This window comes from Dipodomys spectabilis, unplaced genomic scaffold (assembly GCF_019054845.1).
Source record: "Dipodomys spectabilis isolate Male_0828 unplaced genomic scaffold, ASM1905484v1 ptg000069l, whole genome shotgun sequence".
Taxonomy (NCBI): Eukaryota; Metazoa; Chordata; class Mammalia; order Rodentia; family Heteromyidae; genus Dipodomys; species Dipodomys spectabilis.
The window spans coordinates 3,653,804-3,677,102 of NW_024870746.1; the positions used below are offsets into that span (position 1 = coordinate 3,653,804).

Sequence of the window (23,299 nt, forward strand, 5' to 3'; positions counted from 1 at the left end):
CAGCGCCTTAGACCGCTCGGCCATCCTGACTTCTACATGTCTCTTATTCTGATCAACCCAGCCTTCCCTCCCAATTCCAGCTGTCCTGAAACTCATCTCTGCTCCTTCTCACCCTTTATCCTTTCTTATTTCTTGAGATTCACTGGTTCTTTTGTAAATTGGAGAATTTGTGGTCTCACATCTCCTGTGACTGCTCCAGGCACCAACCACTGCCTTAGTGATGAGATTGCGGTCATTGTTAGTACACACGTCTATAAAACTATGAATAAGCCCTTCTACTGAGTCTAATTCACATATTTATTCACCAAAATACCTACCCGTCCACAGATATCTCATCAAGCATGTGAGCATATGGAGATTGACAGGATACTCTCATCTGTCACAGCATTACCAACTACAGAAGCACATTCAGGACTGTAATGCACTCAGGTGAATAATATTTCCATGCGTGGAATCCCACCTACAAACCTGATGGGCTTTTTTTAAACATTTTCTTAAGCAACATTTCACTTCCCAGGAATGCATTTAGACTCATTGATGAGCCTATAATTAAGATTTTGTTGTGCAGGATTCATTTCCACGCAAAGGATAACTTCTTGGGTGATAGCAAGGACAAAGGCAGCATTGCAGTGGAAACCATTATCTATATTTAAGGTAAATTTGTGACCTCATCAAAATATATTGTCCAGCCAAGAACCAATAGATTATGCTTGGAATCCTAGCTACTAAGGAGGCTGATATCTGAGGACTGCAGTTCAAAGCCAGCATGACCAAGACACTCTGAGACGCTTATTTCCTATTAACCAACAGAACACCAGAAGTGACACTATGGCTCAAGTGGTGCAGCACCAGACTTGAGCAATGAAAAGCTTAAAAACAGCAGGCCCTGGAAGTGGCACTGTAGCTCAAGTGGTAGAGTGCTAGCATTAAACTGAAGAGCTGAGAGACAGCGCTCAGACCCAGAGTTCAAGCCCCCACGACCAACAAAAAAAAAACAAAAACAGAAGAAAACAGTAGGAACTTATTCAAACATCAACCAGCACCAAATATACATCATCCTAAAAAGGCAGCATTTGTCTATAATGAATTTATATAGGTAAGTTATGCGAGCTACTTAGTGGTTGGTTTGTTAGTAATTCTGTTACGGTCAATGTTATATCTCAACATCTAAACATAACATCAATTTTAGATCCCAGACAATACATCTATTATGATAGTGTTCCCAAATTAACATTCATGAAGGTGAAGGTGCAATTCTTCCTTTTTAAATTAACAAATGTATACATTTTATTATATACTCTTGTTTTTAATGTGTGTGTGTGTGTGTGTGTGTGTGTATATATATATATATATATATATATATATATATATTCAATGTGGACATATGCCCCCTGAATATCAGATTTGTCTGCATTAATAAAGAGGTTGGGTGTCCCCTCAATCATCTTTTCCTATTACTGCCACAGAAAACTGACAGTGTCCATGAACTCACAACATGGTTACACTGAGACACAGCATAAACCCTATACAAGTTCCTCAAAAGCACAAGGCTTTGCCTTCATTTCCAGCAGGTTCTCACTCTGGGGTTTTAGAAATCCATAGCAGATAGAAAGCCAGACATTTGTGACAATGTGGGATTTTTTTGCCATGAGAGTACATGGACAGGAGAAACACAAATTCTCCTACTCTCTTGTAATTGGGTGAGAACTATAAGGTTGAGATCTGAACAAGAGAATGTGGAATGCTGGAGGGAGGATCCACCTATGTGTTTAACCATTTAAGCCTGCCCAGTGGCACCAGCTTCCAGAATGGCAGAGGTGGGAGATGGAGGAAGGCTTCCCAGTTTGCATGAAGCCTACAAATGAGGAAGAAAACTTCTCTAAGGCTCTACAGCTGTGACTGATTATACATTGTACATCTAACATTCAGATATAATGGCTAATTTTATAGGACTTCTATAAGAATCCTCTTTTTCCCTTCTCCTAAATCCAAACCTATATGAGATCTAGAAAAAAAGAGATTAAATATTTGCTTCTGCTAGAGCTGCTGATTATTTGCCTCAAGTGTGTGATGCATATAGCCTTCTTCCTTTCAGCCCCCAAATGAATGACCGAACTCACTGCTACAAACTGGATGTGCTACAGATTTCTCTCTCTCCTTTCCTCCCTCCCTCCACTACAAATTGGATGTGTTACAGATTTCTCTCCCTCCCTCACTCTATCTGTCCCTCTCTCTCTGTCTCTCCCTCCTCTCTGCATCCTCACTCAGGCTGTCAATGGTTTACTCTGAGAAACACTCTTATCCTTGTCAGCTGCACTCTTGCTAAAGACCCAAAACAATAGAACTGCCCAACTTTACACTAGAAATTCCAGGAACATGATATACATAAACATGTGCTCTTTCTAAGTTGATTTTCTGACCTATTTCATTATAATAATGGAAAAGTGAGTACCAAAAAAAATCAAACTGGCACTTGGGACAGCAACCTAACTAGATCTGAAAATGTAGAAGTGTGGTTTAAAGGAGTACAAAGGAAGAGTCAGAAGGAAAGGTACTGAAAACCTAGGGTATTGTAGGTAGGAAGTTTCTATAGGGGCTCAAAGCACATGGACTCAGCCACAGTTGGTAGAACATGGACTCTACCACAGCTGGTAGAACGTTGGTTGCAGGGGTTCAGTCCCAGGAGATCCCAGCCCTTCCCAGGCCAGCTCTCAAGCCAGCCCTTCTCCACCAAGTTCTGATCTCTTCTTCCCCTTACCAGAGCTCCACGTGGGCCAGGAAGATGAAAGGCCCCAGCTGGAAGCTCCTTGGCACCAGAGCTGGGTCCTCACGGCTGCCATCCAGGCTGGTCGCCTGGATGGTGACCCCAGCCTCAGCCCCATACACGCGGGCTCTGGTGGCTGACTTCGTAGACTATAAAGTGAGGCAGAGGGTTATGTCTGTGGAGCTGGGCCTGAGGAGGGTCCAGAAGCTGACATGCTGCATCAAGCCATGGAGGCAGCTGGAGATGAATCTGAGACCCACTTCCCACACTCCTTCTCTGTTCTGGCAGCTCAGCTGCATGGGACCGCAGACGCAGCCCAGCAACTTCACCCAGGTCTCTGATGATCTTTTCCAAGGGAGCCCCAATTGGGGCAGGAGTGGATGATGGCATACCTGGACACATGCCTGGCCGACTTTATCCACAGCAGGGCGGGCTGGGCAGAGTTCACAGCTCTATATGGGATGGAGCCCTGGAGGAGGCCCGTTGTCTGTGGGAGGAGCACTGGGCATCAGTGAGGGCCTTGCTGACTGGGGCTATGGCGCTGAGGACCCTGGTAACTAACCTTAGGAGCACTTTTGGTAGCAAGTCAGAGAAAGTCTGGGGCCAGGTCTGGCTAAGTGTGGCTGAGGAAGGAGGTGGGCAGGAGAGCAAAGGCAGCACAAAGAATGCCTTTGGAACAAGGTGGGGGAAAGATGGGAAATGAATGGTAAGGGAGCAGGGAAGGGCAAGGTAAGGAAGGTCATGCATGAGGGAGCCAGGCAGGTGTCTGGAAGAGTGAGCAGGAGATATTGGGGAATGTTTTAAGAAGGTGAGAATCTAGGAGACGCAACCATTCCAGGAATTGGGAGGGAAGATGGGGGAATGATCTATTGGATGCTCTAGTGGATGGACATAGGAAACCACTTGAGGCTGGCTTTACAACTCCAAGGAAGGTGGACTTGCATGAGGAATTGTGCCCCCATTGGCTGAGTGGGATTTGAGACCCCAGAAGTTGCATCCCTTTGGAATGAAACCTTGGTAATGAGGTGACTGGGAGCAGTGGCCATGGCTGAGGGCTGCTTGGATGTGTGTGCATGTGCATGTGTGTTCCTGTGCTTGCTGGACTGTTTGTCTAATCTGGTGATGGTAAGATTCTTCACGGAGAAAACATTCCCTCTTGCAATGTCAAGAACAAGAAGGGATAGGTCTTTGCCCTTCCTCTCCCTCCCCCGACCCCCACAATTTCACCCCTTTTCTCCATGCCTCAAGGTTAAGCAAGAAACTCTGTATCCAGACCGAGGGAGGACTCTGGCACCTCTCTGCAGAAAGTCACTGGCAGGGCTTTGGAGAAAACAGCTGTTCTGAAACTGGCCTTGTTCCTTCCACATCCCCTCTGTGTGCATTATGCACTTGCTGCTGCCTCCTGTGCTGATTGAGGGCAGGGCTGTGGAGCCTGGGTGGGTGGAATCTTTGGTAGCTGAAACTGCCTGCTACCCTTCCCTCCCACTGGGACACTATGGTGCCTAAATTGTTGCCTATTTGGGGGACCTCTGCACCTACACTGAAACTCTAAATTGGGGCTCTGATTTTCCTTTCCTGGCTATGGGCATAAATGCTCATCTAGAATACAGTCTGGGTCCTGCATTGTCTCAGTGAGATTTTTGATGCCCTGAGAGGAACATTCCAGCTCTGAGCCCCATTGTGTGATGGTGACAGGTATTCCATTACTGGCATATGTTTTGGAGTGGGCTTTGGTGCTGCTTTATCAGGGGCCAGGTGTGTGGGTTCTAGAATACCTACAAGCATTTTCATATTTCCTTTGAAGCCACCTTGTTTGCATTTACATTAGTAGTCTCTACTTCAGAGTCTGAGGACACTAACTTTAGGCCTCAACAGTCCTCTAGAACAAATCCAAACTATAGCTTTCTCTTTAGAGGGAAAAATTCATTCCAAACGCAGGCCCTGAGTCGGACCTCACTGCTGCACTTTCCAAGGTGCTCAAATTGCTGCTCTCCAACACTGATTTCCTTCACAGTGCTCTAGAACCCTGCCATGGTCCTGAGCACTCATCAGCTTAGCCAGACCACCGTTGACTGCTTCGAGATTTTTCCCTTGTCCTAGAATGTGGCATCCTAATCATGCTTGCTGGAATGTGGGACCAAATTAGCCTCAGGTATTTAGTCCACACTTTTGCTTTTGAGAGAGGGCTGCAGGTTTTAATGGTATTTATGGGGGAGGTGGTTAAACTGTATGAGCCACTTGGTCTGTTATTCAGTGTGCTGAACCATAAACTCAGAGCCTATCTATGGCAAGCATTTGGGGTAGGAGGAAACCTCTGACTTGATCAGGACAAACTAGGCCAGTGGCTTACAAACTGCTTGGCAAAGCATCAAAGTATTTTAGGGGTTGAGCCTCTGGAGTCCTTGGGGAGGTAAAGGGGTGTGAGTTGGGAGAGGTGAGCAGACTGGGCAACTCGCCCTTAAACAGAACAGGTCCCCTTGTAGCTGTGTTTCATATTGGGGTTCAGGGTAACATTTCATTTGCATGAGGAGGTTTGCTGCTGAAAGACATTGGAAAACCACTGAATAAGTCATCAGCTCCCCCAGGTCCAGAGCAGATGCTTCATCAACCATTCACCACAGGACAACAATCCAGTTAGTATTCCTGGGGTCCTTCAGAAGTGAGGAGAAACAGGGACCAGGCTGAGGTTACTGAAATTCCTGTTTTGAGGACTTCACACCTGAGTGGAAGAAGAGGCTATTTTCTGGAAGGGGAACGGGCTTGGTTTGTGCCACGCCTACTCCAGTGGAGTCTGCTTAGCATGGGAAACCTGCTTTCAGACCTGAGAATGGGGCTTTACAGAGACCTATCTCTGAGTATTGGGACTTCACCGAAGTCTACCTCAGAGAACAGGGCTTCTAAGAGGCCTACTCCTGGAAAAGCTGGCAAACCCCTGGGAAAGATGTGTTTCTGCCTTTCTTCACTATATAAGAGTGCCTATTAATCTTTTACTGCTTCTACTGCTCTTTGTACTTACTCATTGTCAACGTTCCCTTATTCAAAGCTCTTTCTTAAGAGTGTTGACGACTCCAAAATCTGATGAGTGTCTTAAAAATATGACTAACTCACCAGAGTTAAGTGCTACCCTGAAACCCCTCTTATGGAGGCTAGTAGACAAGTTATAAGTAAATATAAAAGTATTGGGGGTTTCACGAAGTCACTTCAGCAGAAGGAATTGTTTGTAAGGGACTTACAAGAAGCTGTAGGCTCGGCTAGAACAGAAAGAATGTATGGCAATTGCTGAGATAACTATTTAGGAGAAAGAATTTCCTGCTACTCTCTTTTATTTACTAAGAGACTTGCTAGATCTAGGTCTCCTTGAGGTTTACTATTAAAGAAGAAACAGGAAAGATCTTATGGGAAAGTTAAGGCCTCTATAAAGATAGGTAATGGTTAATTGGTAACAAACATCATAATCGTTGTATTTCTTAGAGATAAGCCTGAAACAAGTGCCTATCAGGTGACCAGCTGGTGACCACCCAAAAATGAAGCCATGCAGCAAGATTGTGTAACCTTTAGCCCTTTCTCGTGAAGACTTCTGTTATAAAAGTTTGTTATCCTCTGCATTAAATTGCACCAGCATCCACTCCTAATGTGTGTGAGTTGTCTGTTTGCCATCTCCCCCCCTATTCCAGGTTCCTCCCCTAGGTATCCTCCATCGTTCCGAAAGAGCCGGTCCGCAGCAGGTTGGTATTCCTAGAAGCATAGCTTAGGTGGGACCACAGTGGACAGTTTTGATCTGTTCTACCCTTAATGTGAGGGGCAATGGAAACCCCAGAGACTCTTCTTCCAGGGAAAACTAGAGACTCTCTTTAGAAGCTAGAGTTTCTTGGCCAAGAAGTCTGAGTATGGCTCCCTTATTGAGTGAGGGAAATAAATGTAATAACCATTTTATAGATTAAATAGATAGAGAGTATGTTTTTTGCTCTCCTGAGCCCAAAGGGACAAACAGCAACTTTCCTTAGGCCAAGGAAGAAACAAATCAGCCTTGCGATTATTAATCACTCTCCCCATTTATTCTTGGGCATGCATACACTAGTTTACTTTTTAATATCATAAAATGACAGAAGATTTGGTCAGTTTAGAAGAAAAGCAAAGCTCTGTAAAGATAAATATATATTCCTGTATTTTTATTTAATAATTTATAAATACCAAATATATTGTTCTTTTAATTTTGTGTAATATGTAATGATGATATTAAACAAGAAATAAAGCCCAGAAATTTAATGAGAAAAAAATCTGACCATAAAATTTAACTTTCCTGACAAAATATTTCCCAACATAAAAGGCTAAACAAGTGAACTCATCCAATTCTTCACAAACACAGTCATGCTGCCCCATACTTTGGAGAGTAACAAGACAGGAAACAAATCTCAACTCACCTTATGAAGTCAAAAAGTCATTCATACCAATACCTAACAAGGATAAGGCTAGAAACACATACAGGTAGATGAAAAACTAGAACCAAATATTCTCAAAGTAAATCCAAATGCATACATTCTCAACAAGCAGAAAAGATGAAAACATATAGAGTTGTTTTGCCAAATGAGCAATCAGTCATTGTAACACACATTAACAGAAGAAATGATATGAAGCACATGTTTTCCTGCCAAAACAATAATTATTGACATAACAAAACTATCTCTTGAGTCTACAGGTTTCTCGGCGTCTTGGTACTTATTCCAAACGCGAGAGAAGAAATGTTGGGAGCTCATGGAATATCATCATATGACCTGTAAAGAACATAAGTTTTAAAAAATAGATATATAAGAGATATGAACAAAGTCATATACAGCATTCTTCACAGAACCCAATGGAAGAAGCAGCTCAAGTGCTCCTATGGTATTTAGACATGCAGTAGAAAGGACTCAGCCTGAAGAAGAAAGGTAATTCTGACGTAGCTGCCATAGAGATATATTCAGACAACAGATGGCTAAGAGTAAGAGGCCAGTCACAGGATGAATACCAATAATTCCAATCACATCCATAGAAAGCAAAAGTACAAGAGTCACTATCCCAGGGCCTGGGGAAGGGGGAAAGGAAACATGGCTTCAAATGTGAGGACAGTTTCACATTGCAAGAAGAACAAATAAAACAGCAATTATGTACTTAATATTGTTAGAAGCACTAATGATCGTAAAAGTTCTATGTTAGATGTATTTTGCCAAAAATCTTTAAATTACCTCTCCCCAGGGATCAAGGTTAAGAGGAAACTCTTGGTAGAAAAAGGACAACTAATGGGCTATTAGTACATGAAAGATCAAAAAGTAGGGAACAGACAGAAAAGAAGGGTTAAAAAAACTCACCAGCGCTTCCAAAACCACAGTGCAAGGCACAGCAAAAGGATCAAGCAAGGCACTATTACTGCAGCAATGATTAAACCAACAGAGACAGAGTATCCTGTGGATTGGAAGAGTAATCAATTGTCACTTCTAATGACACTTGCTCCATTACCTGGCCTTCCTTTGCCTAGTTAACAATCTTCCCTGTTTTATTTCCTTGTCTGGATTCCCTAATATCATATTCTTAGTCCTGGGTTCCTGTTCTCATCTTCTCTTCTACTTCATTAAACTTTCCAGAATTTTCCAATAAAACAGTAAAAATCGAAAACAGACAATTTGCCAAGGTCCCAGTGGAAAAAGCAGAACTTCCCAACTGAAAAGACAGCAGAAAAACATTATTTTCTTTATTTGTTAACCAAGCTGCCAAATATAAAGAATAAATATATCTGTGAGCTTGAAATATTTAAATACAAAATGTTAAATATCCACAATTAAATGAAAGTAGGATGATGATTTAAAAAGCTGATAAGTACCTCAAAATTTGTTCAAACAAATTTATTTATGTTAGTTTTAGTTTTAGACTCAGGGTCTGGCTCTATCCCTGAATTCTTTGGCTCAAGTCTAGCACTCTAACACTTTAACCACAGCTCTACTTCTGGTTTTCTGGCAGTTATTGGACATAAGAGTCTCACTGACTTTCTTATTCAGTCTGGCTTCAAACCCCAATACTCAGATTTCAGGTTCCTGAATAGTTAGGATTAGAGCTGTGAGCCACCAGCTCTTGGACCATGGGATCCTTTGAGGGTGTTTTGATTATCTTGTAGACAAGAACTAATATGTATTACTCAATATATATTTTATTTGTAAATACTTTGCCTATTTTCCCTGTTTTGTTCTGCCTGTCTATACACAGACACATGCATCTCAATAAACTTACAGTAATAGAATGGGATGTAGATAAAGCTGTTTATTAAAACTGATCAGAAGTGAAGTACCATATATAATATTCTAGTATCTTTTCCTTTGAAACTAATGCTTTTATTTCATATTTTCCGAGTCCTTGTTGTTTTCACATGAATTCTAGTAGCCTAATTATTTAATAAAAATGGAACCAAAACACCCAGCACATCCATAACATATACGTTTTTGCTTTAAGTGTAGAATATAAATGCTTATGCCATACATATGGACTGTACTGTCATGCTAACGGAAATATCCTAATGTTTTAAAGAATAATCTTAGCAGTGACAGGTATTGAAAATGTATTTTAAGTTGGGCACCATTGATTCACACCTGTAATCCTAGCTTCTCAGGAAGCTGAGATCTGAAGATTGGAGGTCAAAGTCACTCCGTGCAGGAAAGTCCAGGCGATTCTTTTTTTTTTTTTCATCTTCTATGTATCTCTTTATTGTCAAGTTGATGTACAGAGGGATTAGAGTCACATAAGTAAGGTAATAAGTACATTTCCTGTCAAACTTGTTACCTCTTCCGTCATTTTCTCCTATTTTCTCTCTCCCACCACCCCCTGCAAGTTACACAGGTCATTTCCAGCATGTTGTCTTGTGACTGTCACTGTCGCATTAGTTCCCCTGTTGTCCTTTGTCTCGCCATTCTGTTGTTCCCCTACCCTTCCTTAATTCAGATAAACATATATGCAAAACCCAGGGTACCAAAATCAAATACAGTGACAACAGGGGGTATACCATAGGGGGAACAACACACAAAAGAAACAAGAAATCACACGGTGCATTAAAAAACAACAACAAAGGAAAACCTCTTCTGTACATGTCTTGGAATTCATTTCACTTAGCATCATCTTACATGGCTATATGTACATAGCTATTGAGCTATTTTGCTCACCTGCTACGGTTATCCTAGACATATACTAATTGTTGCAAATAAGGGAAACCATGGGACCTATGTTTCAGAAAAGGCCTGAAGAGGCACTGTAGTTCAAGTGTAGTGGTAGAAAAAAGAGTAGTGGTAGAGTTGGGGGGGTGGGAGGGAAAAGATGGTAGGGGAAAAACAAAGGAGGAGGTAACAATGTTTGATAGAAAATGTACTCATTACGTTGCTCATGTAACTGTAACCCCTCTGTGCAGTTTTTTACAATAAAAAATATAAAAAGAGTAGTGGTAGACATAGCTAAGATATGGAACCAGTCCAGATGCACCTCAGTAGATAAATGGATCAGGAAAATGTGGTATGTATATAAAATGGATTTCTATGCCTCCATAAGAAAGAATGACACCGCCCCATTTGTTAGGAAATGGAAAGACTTGGAAAAAATACACTAATTGAAGTAAGCTAGACTCAAAGAAACATAGGTCCCATGGTTTCCCTTATCTGCAATAACTAGTATATGTCTAGGACAAGCAGAAGAGGTCAAAAGCTATGTACATATGACCATACAAGCTGATGCTAAGTGAAATGAACCCCAAGATAGGGACACAAGAGGCTTCATCTTTGTTGCTGTTTGTTTTAATGTACTTATAGTGTACTATGTGATTTCTTTTGTTTCTTTGTATGTTCTTCCCCCTTGTTACAACCCCTGTTGTCACTGTATTTGATTCTATTGTCCTGCATCTTGTATATAAATTTTTTTCTAATTTGGGGAGGGAAAGGGAAATAACAAAATGCTGAAATAAGGATCCAGGATGACCCATTGTACCAATGAGATGTGCAGACACTATGTTGAAAACAAACTTTACAACTTTGCAAGGGGCAGGGAGGGAAGGGAAGAGTTGGGGAGGTGGGGAGGAAAGGGATGGTAGGGGAAAATAAAGGAAAGGGTAACAATTCTCCATAGGAAATGGACTCATTAACTTGCTCATGTAACTGTAACCCCTCTGTGCAGTATCTTTACAATAAAAAATATATATTAAGAACAAAAAGAAGGTAGTAGTAGAGTGCTAGCCTTGAGCACAGATAGTTCAAGGACGTCGCCCATGCCCTGAGTTTAAGGATGAGGACTGGCAAAAAAAAAAAAAAAAGAAAAGAAAAGAAAAAGAAAGAACACATTTTAGGTTCTTTAGCATGCTGAGTTCAAGGTGACTTTACATATATCTTTTGAGACCTGTGTGATTTCGTTTTGCCAATCTACTCAACCTGAAGCAAAAGGAGAAAGGAAATAATTTCTTGATTCCCAAGACACATTGAGAGTCAGGAGCTGATGCTATTGCACACAAGAGGTTTCAGGAGACCAAACACAGGCAAAGCCACTTCTGGAACTGGCTACTGAAGTGACAAGGAGCTGGGAAGATTATGCATATCTCAAGCCTCTGTGGAGAATCTGAAATTCTATAAAGGCATCCAAAGATCATTCATCCAAAGAAAAGCAGGTGGCTGCACTCTAGACAAGATAACATTTTCCCAATATGGATGTTGCTGTGAGGGATGTTGTGGGCAGCAGACAGCTGACAAATGGAAACATGCACTGGAAATGGATATAACAAAGCAGGTGCAGTTTGGTAACTGATGCTCAGAGGCGATGTTATGAGCCTTCCACCACAAGTGAGGCCTACATTCACTAGGTTCAGTCTACACGAGTGCAGGTGAGCAGATTTGGGTCACTGTAATTTCTGTGTAGATATAATCACATTTCAGTTTGTAATCATTGTGAGACAGTGGCATTTGTGCTTCAAAAATTCTCTTCATCGCCTGGTGCCGGTGGCTCATGCCTATAATCCTAGTTACTCAGGAGACTAAGATATGAGGATCCTGGTTCAAAGCCAGCCCAGGCAGGAAAGTCTATAAGACTCTTATCGCTAATAAACCACTAAAAAAAAAAAAAACAGAAATAGTGCTGTGGCTCAAGAGATAGAGCTTTAGCCTTGAGCTGAACAGCTCAGGGTCAGCATCCAGGCCCAGTATTCAAGCCCCATGACCAACAAAAAAATTCTCTTAATCTCTTTATTTAGGGTCATTGGTATCTAAGAAGCTCTACATGTTTAATATATGTAAGTCAGTGTTTGGTCATAGAGATATACTCATAAATCATAAGCACACTGAAGTCCAAGGACATATCCATAACCTCCTAAAGTCTCACCTCATCCTACTTTGTGTGTGTGTTGAGTACTTAACATGAAACCTACCTAGCTAGCAAAATGTAAATGCATATTGAAATCTAGAGAAGGATTAAGGAAAGAAAAGGAGAAGGGGGAGATCAAGAAAAAGGAGAGAAGGAGAAAGAGAAGGAGAAGGGGAGGCAGAAGGAGAAGGAGGAGGAGGAGGAAGAGGAGGGGAAGATGGAGAAAGAAGAAGAAGAGGAAGTAGGAGGAGAGGAGGAGAAAGAGGAAGAGGAGGAGGAGAAGGAACAAGAAGGAGAAGAAGGGGTAGAAGGAGAAGAAGAGGAAGAAGAGGAAGAAGGAGGAAGGGGAGGAGGAGGAAGAGGAGGAACAAGCTTCTGCCTACAAGGAGATCATAGGTGACAAAAATCATACCATTGAAGGAAACTGAAATATTGGTCTGCTGTTCTCTTTCTCTCTTTCTTTCTCTGTCTTTCCCTCCTCCTTCTTCCTTCACTTTACAGCTGCTATAGAATGTCCAGCTTCTGCACAGGTGATAGATATGTGTGTATGTGTGTAGGTCTAGATGTCAGAACTAAACTGATCAAGACTGAGGCCTCAAAAACTATAAGCCAAAATAAAACTTTCCCTTTTGAAGATGATTGTCTAAAGTATTTTTATAAAATAGTAGAAATCAGACTAAGACAAAAGACTTCTAATCATTATTTTTCAAATGAGTGGTTTGTTATTTAAAGCAGAAATTTTGGAACATTATTGTCTCCATTACTCATTAGTTAAATGACTGCTGCTCTCATCTGTAGAAAGAGAAAAATAGTAACTGGCCAGTAAGTGTGTTAATGTCTGCTCTAAAGAGATGCCATTCAAATTATTTTTCTCTTTTATCTTGTTTTCCTTTTTCATTCAAATTATTTTTGTTATCCAAATAGCTTTAACAATGTCATGTACTTTTTCATTTTCACACTGGTAATGGCATTTAAGTCACACTAACATTCAATGTGCAATCATTATTATATTATCAGTCATAACAAGTAATTCATAACATATGTTGTGTTTTTGTCTATGGTGTTCACTCTTGGGTCAGGATTATGGAAGAGGGAATGTAAAGTCTGATAGACTATAAAGGAGGCTCAAGTGTCTGGCTATTCAGTGAAAATTATCAGAAAATTGGAAATAAGTTTCATCTTGATAAACTAATAAAAATGATGGGATCATTTATAAAAGAAAGTGATAGAGGGAGCAAAGTGGTTAATGGAGAAAAGGTAATGATCTGCTTTAACTCAATATGGATAAAGTATAAGTAGCAAAAACCTCTAGGTGTCTTCTGTGGGTACACTGGAGAATCAGTGCCTAAAGCTTTCTTTCTCATTTGAACAGAAGCCCAAGACTAAGTGCAGCATATCTTCTTTCATCTGCAGGTAATATTCTCAGAGGTCCACAATTCTATTTCTACCTATCCTGGTCCACTTACAAAAAGCTTTTTTGTTGTCAACTTACCCCATTTTCCAAGAGGAATATATTAGAAAGATATTCTGCAAAGCCAGTATCTTTCCAGAAGGAGAACTAGTATGTATTCAGTTATCTTACTCAGGCACCTTGACATTCCCAAAAAATGTCACAGTGCATAAGAGTCATCTTTCCCTAGGAGAGTCCCTGGGGATCACCAAAGTAGAACAGAAGAGAAACCCAGAGAAGCAATTAATTGGTATCTCGCCTTGCCACTCACAATACGGAATACTCCAATGGGATCTCTGGGATCTCCTTTCTCCTTCCCATGTTCCATGTGTGTGTCTACATCTTACCACATGTGAAATGGTGATAACCTGTAGGAGCGCACTGAGAGTTGGCATTTTACCAACTTGGAACACTGCCAGTGATCCACCTGCATCTTTTTCTTTCATTCTTTGCAAGTAGTCACACAAAGGGGTTCAATTCAACATACCTTGACCAATGTACCTTGATCGATGTTCTGCTTTTCATTATTTCCCCCATTTCTTCCAACCCCACTGATCCCCTCAAGTAACCTGGATCTACTTTCACACAGGTACAATGAATACTGTGACTGCATTTGCCCACCCTTCCACTCCCCATTCTTGTGCTCCTAGCATGCATGTGCGTGCATGCATGCACATGAGCACACACTCGCGCATGCACACACACACACACACACACACACACACACACACACACACAAAACATGCTCAAAATTCCTGGATTCATTTTGTTAAATTGCAAGTTTGTTGTTGAAATGAGTTACACCATTGGAATCTTCCCCTGCATATACCATACTTTAGTTAATATGTTTGTGTACATGCATATGACCCTGAATATATATATATATAATTTAGATAGAACTTCCACATGAGAGATAACTTCGTCTCCCTGAGCCAGACTGACCTCACTAAATATAATTTTTACAGGTCTGTCCATTTCCCAGCAAATGGCATAATGTCGTTCTTCATAATGAATAAAATTACTTTGTAACTATGTCACCTGAATCTCCAGTGTGACACCAGCACGCTGGAGATCTAAGGCCTTCAGAGACAGACTGATGGCAATAAAAGTTCTTCAATGAGTCAAAATTCAGTGTCTTTTTCTCATTCAAACAGATTTGTATTTTTACATATACATTTAAATGCACACTAAATCAGGCCATCATTAGGCAGAAGGATATAACTTTGAGCAAGATAGATTAAATTTAGAGTGTTACATGGCTCATATTTTAAATGACAATAGTAGCAAATATGTAAAAAAAATAGAGTGCTCTGAAAAATGAATATTCAAAATAGATACTTAAAAAAATTTTTGAATAAAATGTGACAGTAGTGGGGTATGACACTTTACTCAGACTAACCTGGAAAAGTCACTACCTGGAATTGCTACTTCAGCTGGGGAACTTGACATGATTGAGAGGGCTGAATCAAATCTTATGTTGGGAAACACAATCTGCATTGTACAAAAAGTGAGATCAGGGCCCAAAGAAATTAGCCTGAGTGAGACCAGTGATTCAAATCTTTGTTTCACTGCAAACTAGGGTCCATTCAAGTGAGAAACACAAGGAAAACCTTCACGCAACATCTTGACCCATGACTTAAAGTCATGATATTAAAAATAAAGAAAACATGAAGTATGAATATTAAATAAATAGTAAACTAAAATAATAAATAAAAGGAAGCACATAATTTAACTGCTAGCTGATCTCTTTTTCTCCAATGCTTTTATTCATGCTGAATAAACTGGAGGAAGGGAAGGAGAATGGAGGGGAAGGGAGAGAGGGCAGGGGAAGAGAAAGGAGGGGAGGAGAATGTCCTGAACCAAAGACTGAAAAGTTCCTGGATCCTGCCTGGTCTGAGGACTGGATTCACATTCCAACTGAACTCAGTGATGCTGACTTGAAGTTCTCAAGTGAGAGTGAAGACCGATCGCAAAGAGTTCAGCTCACCAGCTCAGCTGTCTCCTCTTCACCGAACTTGCCCTTGCACCAGTCCTTTAGTAATATGGCAGTGCCTGAGTCACTGTCCTAGCCCATGAGTCTGCAGTTCACCTAGACAGCCTGAGCCTTGATAATTGCTTCCAGGTGCTGTTGGCAAAAGATGAAATTTGGATGACACGGAAAGAGTTTGATCCAGGGAAGGCTCTAGAAGAAAGGAAACATGGTGAAGAGAAAGGAAGAAATATGAGAAGGCAATAAGACCTGGATCCTGAAAAGATGTAGAAAAGAAGACCCCAGACTCTGTGCAACCCATAAGGACAAGCCTATTGGAGAGACTCAGGCTTCCTTCCAGCCCCAACTTCCAGAATGATGGAAGACAGCTGAAGACACCAAGGCTCAGAGACTTAGTGGCCAGGCATACCTGGCTAAGTACAGAGCCTTTGCAACAGGGAGCTGCAGAGTTACTTTTACCATGCTGTTCTCCGCACCTGGGAAGAGAAGAGCTCAACACAGCAGCAGGTGCAACATCTCCCTGAGATCACATCAGACTCTCAGGACTTGTGTTTGGTCTCTGATTCAGCAACGTTTCTGCTCTGTAGCGACTTCCTGTCTCTTCTGGCCAACAATTATCTTCATACAAATTGTATGTCAGAGAATACAATGTGCCCTGCAGAGTGCTGGGATGCCTACAGCATTCTCACTTCCACTCTAATCTCGACTTTAATTCTTTTTATGCCTACCCCAATTCCTTCAAATGACTTCAGCATAGCTCATATTTACTTTTGAAAGGTCAATTTACCTCCTTGAACCTTTGTTTCCACATTCTTAGCAGAATGTTTTCCATTAACTCCAAGTCCTGAAGGTTCTGTTGAATGGACAAATTTTAACAATGGGTTGGTGATCATTAAAAGGTATCCAAGCAAGCTAGGCACTGGTGGCTCATGCCTGTAATCCTAGCTACTCAGGAGGTTGAGATCTGAGGTTTGCCATTTGAAGCCAGTCTGGTCAGGAAAGTCCAGGGGACTCATCTTTAATAAACTACTAAGAAAAAGCCAGAAGTGGCACTCTGGCTCAAATGGCAGAGCTAGCCTTGAGCAGAAAGAGGCTCAGGGACAGTGCCCAGGCCCAGAGTTCAAGCCCCAGGAGCAGCAAAAAACAACTAATCCATCCAGAGGAAACAGAAAGAAATACATTATTGTATCACATTTTTAAAAATGTATCAAGGGCTGGGAAGGTGGCTCAGTGGTAGAGCACTTGCCTTGTATACATAAGCAAAAGGAAAAAAGCCAGAAGTGGGGCTGTGGCTCAAGTGGTAGAGCGCTAGCCTTGAGCTGAAGAGCTGAGGGACAGCGCCCAGGCCCAGAGTTCAGGCCCCATGACCAGACCCAAAAAAACAAAAAAATAAAAAATGTATCAAGTAATAATAGTCAACCATATGACAAGTATGTTTTCATGTCATTTAGCATGTTTATTATTTTATAACAAGTATATTTTTAATTTGCATGCTGATTTATACATGCATTCGTCTATTCATGTACTCAACTGGTGTTTACTGAATACTGCTATATACACACAACTACTTCAGCTCTGTCCCAACTCAAGATCTAATCTGATCCTGAACTTGGACATGAACTCATACACTTTATTTTTAGCTCAGAATCTTCATGGCACAGTTAAGTTGTATCTTTCAACAACTTGAGTGAAGTATAACTGATAGACAAAGAACAGAATGAGTTCCATGTGCCTGCTATAATGAGTAAAACAAATTCAGAAAAATTGCAAAATAAAAAAATCAACATACAGTAATCAGTTCTCTTTGTCCAGACTAATAACAAATCATATTAAAAGGGAAAGTAAAGCCTGGCACTGATGGTTCATACCCATAATCATAGCTACTCAGGAGGCTGAGGTCTGAGGATCATGGTTGGAAGCCAACGTGGGCAGGAAGGTCCCTAAGACTCTTATCTCTAATTAACCATGAAAAGCTGAAAATGGGCCTGTGGCTCAAGTGGTAGAGTGATAGCCTTGAGCACAAAAGCTCAGGGACAGAGCTCAGGCCTAGAGTTCAAGCACAAAAAGAAAAGGAAAGAAAAAGGTAATTAAGACTAAGTGCCAGTTACTGATGCTTGTAATCAGAAGGCTGAGGTCTGAGGCTCATGGTTTGAAGCCAGCCAGAGCAGGAGGAGACTGTGAGATCTTTACCTACAATTAGACACCAGAAAACTGGAAGTGGACTTGTGGCTCAAAATGGCAGACAGCTAGCCTTGAGCAAAAGAGCTCAGGGAAAGTGACTAGGCCTCTAGTCACTAGGCCCAGTACTGACCAAAAAGGAAATTTACAAAAAGGAAATTAAGACATAATCCTACTTATAAGAGCATAGAAAAGAATAAAGTAGAGCTGGGAAGGTGGCTCAGTGGTAGAGCGCTTGCCTTGCATGCATGAGGCCCTGGGTTAGATTCCTCAGCACCACATAAACAGAAAAAGCCGGAAGTGCCACTGTGATTTAAGTGGTAGAGCGCTAACATTGAGCTGAAGAGCTGAGGGACAGGGCCCAGGCCTAGGGTTCAGGCCTCATGACCGGTCAAAAAAATAAAAATAAAAAAGAATAAAATAATTAGGAATAAACACCCAGGGATATTCAAAACTAGTACATAGAAAACTGCAATGCATTAATCTGGAAAGTTAAAATAAATAGGAAAAAAATCCAATGATCATTGGCTGGAAATTTTGATAGTGTTAACACATATATTCTACCTAGAACAAAAACAATTTACATATTCCAGATTAATTTGATATCCTCATAAAAATCTAACTGGCCCTTTTAAGTAAGAGTAGAAAAAATCTAAAATTCAGAAGTAATCACAGAAGACCCAGAATAACCATAATAATGCTCAGAAAGAAAAATAAAACTGAAAGCCTCATACACCCTTATCATTTTTTTAGGGGGGGTGGTTGGGGCGTGGGGCCTGAACTTTGAGCCTGGGCTCTGTCCCTCAGCTCTTCAGCTCAAGGCTAGCGTTCTACCACTTGAGCCACAGCACCACTACCGGTTTTTTCTGCTTGTGTGGTGCTGAGGAATTGAACCCAGGGCCTCATGCATGCAAGGCAAGCACTCCACCACTGAGACACCTTCCCAGCCTCCTGATTTCAAATTTTATTGTCAGGATTCTAAATTAAAGGTAATGGATATGTCAGGGCTCTGATCTAATCATTTGCTCTGGTCATGTCACAGTGTATATGTGCATTCTAACAACACATTATATGATACAAATACACATAATAAAAATTTCAAAATCAATCATACTGTTGATGGGAAATTTCAGGATGCATCTACTTTAAGTTTAATACAATTTGACAAATTAATGTGTAAAGGAGGTTACCTGTGCTATTTCCTTACAGATACATCCAAAAGGGGAGAGAGTTTTAGGATGCTAGAATTTCTCAGCTATGTTAGCGTTCAAAGAGAGGCATGAATGTTTCAAATGTCACAGTGTTAGGAAGGAATACTAGGGGGAAAAAAATCTACCAACATACTTTGTTGAGTGTTAGGTTTAATTTTTCAACAAACACAAACCAACATTAGTCTGCCAGACCCAAGGATAGAGGAGCTTGACAGCCAGGCCTCTGGCCTCACTATAGAGAATACAAGAGGGAGTCACAGGAGGACAGATGTGCACCTAACACATGGCTTCAGTGCATAGATATCTGCCTAATGTCTTTTGTCTCCCTTAGGGAATTCTCACCCTGCAACCTCACTCCCTCTTGTCCTCCACCATGTCCTGAGTTCAAACAGGAAGGTGAGAAGGGGAAGTCATGAAGAAAACACCTTAGACGGAAGGGCTGAACTGGCCTTGTCTCTGAAGATACATCTTTCCTGCATCCAGGATACCCAAGAAAAACTGGGGACAGGTTTTGCTCAGGAGGCTCTCCACGGTGTCCTTGATGCCTTCATACTGATTGAGGAGATCACATGCCTTCTGGGCCTGTTTCCCACCCTCCAGAGATGGCACCCAAGTTCTGTTTTGGAAACTCAGAAAATCTGATCCATCTAAAGCTGCCTGTAAGAAGCCTTTGGAGCTCTCTCTAGAGGACAGCTCACAGCCAAGTCTCACTTGTAATTCAACAGGATCTTCAGAAAGAAAAGAATGAGATAAAGAGTTCAAATAACAAATATGAAAGCAATATTAGAATTTAAGGACCTTCTCTGGAAATGGAGAATGGAAAGAAGAGTCTTACATAGGTAGGAGAATGAGCCAAAGATACATACAGTCAGAAACAAGGGAGAACAAGTAATTTGAATTAAAAGGAGATTGAAAAGTTCAGGGAAAATAAGAGGTGAGACTGACATAATACAGACTAGGAACTTCAGAGAGATGGGAGCCCAAATCTCATGATGCATAGAGTCAGCATCACAAGAGCTAGATAATGACTCCAAATGTCAAAGAAATTGAAGAAATAGCAGAAAGGATTATGTTTTAAGAGAGTCAAGCACAGGATAAGACAATTCTCTACCTCCAAATTTAAGCCACAGATGAAGATCACAAGAAAACACAACAAAGCACAATAGAAAAGACTGCTGAAGTGGCAAAAATCTAGGTAATTTTGATTAATGTTCAAGATATAACTCGAGAGATGGAGGCATGTAGACTTTTGTTGTGAGATGAGATGATGAGAAATTTCGTCAAAGGAATAGAGAAGGGTTTCAATTACAAGAACCCTCTGAAGAATTCCCCCAATTTGTTAAACTTACACCTAAGCCCCAAGTATGTGGAGTAGGTATGAATCTCTTGACTTAACCCAATCATATACACACGGAAAAGCAGCGCCAGATCTGTCAACTCCTCATTACTGAAGTTTCCCTTGGACCATGTGTGCAAGAAAATTGCTGTTCCTGTTTCACTGTCCCAACGATGAGTCTGTAATTCATCCAGCCAAGCAGACCCCAGAGTTTGTGCTCAGGATTCATTGGCATAGTAAGAGACCTGGATAAGACGAAATGTGGTATGTTCATGGATCACTATGGATGGATGAATGTCCAGTAGCATAAGTGAAAATGTAAGCAAAACAGAGAGAAGATAGAAAACAAACCAGTTACTAGAGAGAGAAGGATAACAACCAGTTCATCAATAATAATTTCCCTCCCCAAGCCCTTGGTTCTCTAGCACCATGCTCAAAAACAATCAACTGGACTTGGACAAAAAGATGCAGATTATAAGCATCTTGGGACTAACTGTAAAGCGTCATGGAAAGCCCACTCAAATCCACTCCCATCTACCCTACTAAGCAGCCCACAGAGATGTCCCTACCCTCCCTCCTGGTAGGAGAGCAGCCAGCAGTGGCAGTTAAAAGCAGCATAGCATAAGCAGATGTGTGTTTCCTTCTCTAAACAAAGCTGATCTTTGATGTCTGCTAGCAACTAAGCTACCCTGCCTCAACTCTCTTCTGTCTTCCTTCTCCCACCAACAAACAATGGTTTACAACAGCAACTGAATATAAGAAAACCTTTATATTTTATGGCTAGGGATGTTGAGCATTTCTTCATGTGTCTATTGGCCATCCTTCTTTCCTCTTCAGAGAAGTTTCTCTTTAAGTCTTTAGCCCACTTATTTATTGGGCAGTTGTTTCTTTGAGGATTTGTTGTTGGGGGATTTAATTTTTTGAGTTCCAAGTATATTTTAGATATGAGACCCTTGTCCGTTGTATGGCTAGTAAAGATCTCCCAATCCGTGGGATTTCTATTGATCTTGCTAGCTATGTCCTTTGCCATGCAGAAGCTCTGCAACTTTATGCAATCCCGTTTTTCCAATCTTTCTTTGATTTGTTGTGTTTCCGGGTCCCTATTCAGAAAATTTCGGCCTGAACCAAGGAGACCTAGGGTTTCTCCTATTCCATCCTGTAATGTTTTCAGAGTGTCTGCTTTGACTTCGAGGTCTTTGATACATTTGGAGTTGATTCTGGTGCAGGGTGATATATAAGGATCTAGAACATTGAGATACCACCTCACTCCAGTTAGAATGGCAAAAATCAAGAACTCTAACAACAACAGATGCTGGAGGGGATGTGGACAGAAGGGAACCTTACTTCATTGTTGGTGGGAATGTAAACTTGTTCAACCACTTTGGAAAGCAGTATGGAGGTTCCTCAAAAGACTTCACATAGAGCTCCCCTATGACCCAGCAATCCCACTTTTGGGCATTTACCCAAATGTTTACAAACAAGACCACACTAAAGCTACCTGCACAACTTTGTTTATTACAGCATTTTTTACCATAGCTAAGATATGGAACCAACCCAGATGCTCTTCAGTAGATGAATGGAGCAAGAAAATGTGGTATATATACACAATGGAATTCTATGCCTCCATTAGAAAGATTGACATTTCTCTATTTGTTAGGAAGTGGAAAAACTTGGAAAAAATTATATTAAGTGAAGTAAGCCAGGCACAAAGAAACACAGGTTCCATGGTTTCCCTTATTTGCAATATCTAGTATATGTACGAGTCAAGCGGAAAAAGTCAGATAATGTGATGTTAGGGAAATGAACCCTTAGATAGGTATTTTAAGGTTTTTTTTCGTTCATGCATGTATTTCTAACGCATTTATAAGATTATTTCTTTGTTGCTTTGTATGTCCCTTCCCCACAGTATAACCCATGATTTCAATATATTTGATGTCAGTATAACTTGTGGAGGAGATGGGGAAAAACAAGTCGTTTAAGGATTCAGGTGGACTTGTTGCAACAATGAGAAGTACAAATTGTCATGTCAAAAACGAGCTTTACAATGTCGGTGGGGTGGGGGGGGAGGATTGGGTAGGGAGGGAGGGGGGAGGCTGAGAAGGGAGGTGAAGGGTAAACAAAGTAGGACGCTGCAATGCTTGATAAGAAATGTATGCATTATCCTGCCCATGTAATTGTAACCCCTCTGTACAGTATGTTCACAAATAAAATAAAATAAAATAAAGAAAAAAAAAAAAAGAAAACATTTCTATTTTCTCAGCCTCACCTTCCTACTCCATCCTTCATTTCCCTCCCTTCTGAACTCAAGTCATTCCCTCCTCTCTCATTTCCAGCCACCCTCCTTTTCACAAGTTCTGCCCCCATGTAACTCTCTTCCTCAGCTGTTCCTCTTCCAAGGGGTGTGTGACATGCAAAGGTCACTTCATGCAGAGGTCACTTCATCTAGCTGTAAAATTACAAAGGAGAAGTTGTATGGTTGCCCAGTTTCTATACATAACTGTGCCTCTACACTCAATCGTGTCTCTTATTCTGAACGCAGTGCCTTAGACCGCTCGGCCATCCTGACTTCTACATGTCTCTTATTCTGATCAACCCAGCCTTCCCTCCCCATTCCAGGTGTCCTGAAACTCATCTCTGCTCCTTCTCACCCTTTATCCTTTCTCATTTCTTGAGATTCACTGGTTCTTTTGTAAATTGGAGAATTTGTGGTCTCACATCTCCTATGACTGCTCCAGGCACCCACCAATGCCATAGTGGTCACATTGCAGACATTCCCAGTACACCAGAATATAAAACTATGAATAAGCCCTTCTACTGACTCTAATTCATATATTTATTCACCAAAATACCTATCCGTCCACAGGTATCTCATCATGCATGTGAGATTATGGAGATTGACAGGATAATCTCATCTGTCACAGCATTCCCAACTGCAGAAGGACATTCAGGACTGTAACGCACTCTGGTGAATAATATTTCCATGCATGGAATCCCACCTACAAACCTGGTGGGCTTTTTA

At 41.1% G+C, this 23,299-nt stretch overlaps 1 long non-coding RNA gene and 2 pseudogenes across 1 annotated transcript; 1 reads left to right on the top strand and 2 right to left on the bottom strand.

Annotated features, from left to right (window-relative positions):
* The first annotated feature begins 2,857 nt into the window (after window positions 1-2,857).
* On the top strand, window positions 2,858-3,467 carry LOC122109234 (annotated as a pseudogene).
* Window positions 3,468-6,918: 3,451 nt separating this feature from the next.
* Window positions 6,919-8,260, bottom strand: LOC122109357. The gene is made up of 2 exons (XR_006147699.1): window positions 8,110-8,260; window positions 6,919-7,536 (listed from the first exon to the last, which is right to left on the bottom strand). It is a non-coding gene; the product is annotated as an uncharacterized LOC122109357 (long non-coding RNA).
* Window positions 8,261-13,027: 4,767 nt separating this feature from the next.
* Window positions 13,028-20,588, bottom strand: LOC122109235 (annotated as a pseudogene).
* Window positions 20,589-23,299: the final 2,711 nt, after the last annotated feature.